Here is a 1,337-nt window from a genome sequence, read left to right as displayed (position 1 = left end):
GGTCGATATAGTCGCCTTAATCCGTTTGTCTGTCCTTGTTTGTCCCCTCTGTGTGTAGCCCCTTGTGGGCAGTAAAGAAATAGGTATTTCGTCAGCCGCTATGTTCTGAGTTCAAATTCCGCCGAGGTTGACTTTGCCTTTCATCCTTTTCGGGGTCGATTAAATAAGTACCAGTTACACACTGGGTCGATCTAATCGACTTAATCCCTTTGTCTGTCCTTGTTTGTCCCCTCTATGTTTATCCCCCTGTGGGCAATAAAGAAATAAATAATACTTTAAAAGTTTAGCACAATGCCAGCAATTTCAGGGTGGAAGTAAGTCGCTTACACCAACTCCAGTACCCAACTGGTACTTATTTTATCGACCCCGAAAGGATGAAAGGTAAAGTCGACCTCGGCGGAATAATAACCATAATAACAGTAACTGCTGCGTAGTTATGCATAAGGATATCTAACATAGATACCCGGCCATAGATTTTGGGGCCCACTATTTTATTAGTATTTAATGGAATCGAGAGAATGAAAAGTTAATTCACCTTTGATAGGATCTGAATCCACACAACGTAGAGGAATATATTTAAATCCAAACTGTTGTTTCATATGTCCTGCTATCTGTCATCCTTGTTATTATATATAATATAGTGAGTGTACATATAGAAAATTATATGGATTTTCTATACGTATTGACGTGGTTACTATCCAACGAAATAAGATAATAAACTACGATAGAGACCTCCATAGATTAAGCTTTTCTCTCTTTCTCTACTGGTTCAAATACATGGCTTTGTTTTTGCGAGGCACAAAGACTTTCTAATTCGCTGAAAGTAATGAGATTCCATGTCGATATATCTCCACAATTCAATATAAACCAATATCAGATGAGATTATTTCTATGGCGAATCAAAACTGCGTTGTAGCTTTTATGTGATATATAACCAACTGTCTTTCTCTCTCTCTCTGGCTCTCTCTCTCTCTCGCTCTCTCTCTCTCTCTCTCTCTCTCTCTCTCACACACACACACACACTCCCTTCCCACCTTTCTCTCTCTCTCTTTTTCTCTCTCTGTCTCTCTCTCTCTCTGCTTCTCCCATGATTATGCTAATATTATGTTTTGCAATCCCTGATCTTCATTTCAGATTTCTTAGCAATTATTTTCATGGGTTTCTCTCATTAGAACGCGGCCTTGACTTTGGTAGGGAGAGAATCAGTTGAATGCCCTAAATAGGAGATAGGTATTCAACATTTCTTCTACCCTCAATAATTGGGAAGTAAAACAGCAACCGGTAAGAATTTTAAAAATACTGGAAAGCTGTTGTCGACAACTCCAGAATGATCAAAC

The 1,337-nt window shown here is 38.8% G+C and overlaps 1 long non-coding RNA gene across 1 annotated transcript in view; it reads right to left on the bottom strand.

The window, feature by feature from the left end:
- LOC128248307 (uncharacterized) overlaps positions 1-922 on the bottom strand; it is a 12,064-nt gene extending 11,142 nt beyond the window's left edge. The window contains exon 1 of the long non-coding RNA XR_008264539.1: positions 536-922. This is a non-coding gene — a long non-coding RNA (uncharacterized LOC128248307). The remainder of the gene's footprint in view (positions 1-535) is intronic.
- Positions 923-1,337: the final 415 nt, after the last annotated feature.

The sequence above is a fragment of the Octopus bimaculoides genome, chromosome 7 (genome assembly GCF_001194135.2).
Source record: "Octopus bimaculoides isolate UCB-OBI-ISO-001 chromosome 7, ASM119413v2, whole genome shotgun sequence".
NCBI lineage: Eukaryota > Metazoa > Mollusca > Cephalopoda > Octopoda > Octopodidae > Octopus > Octopus bimaculoides.
Note: the sequence above shows the minus strand (reverse complement) of the source record. Positions and strands in the feature narration are given on the sequence as shown.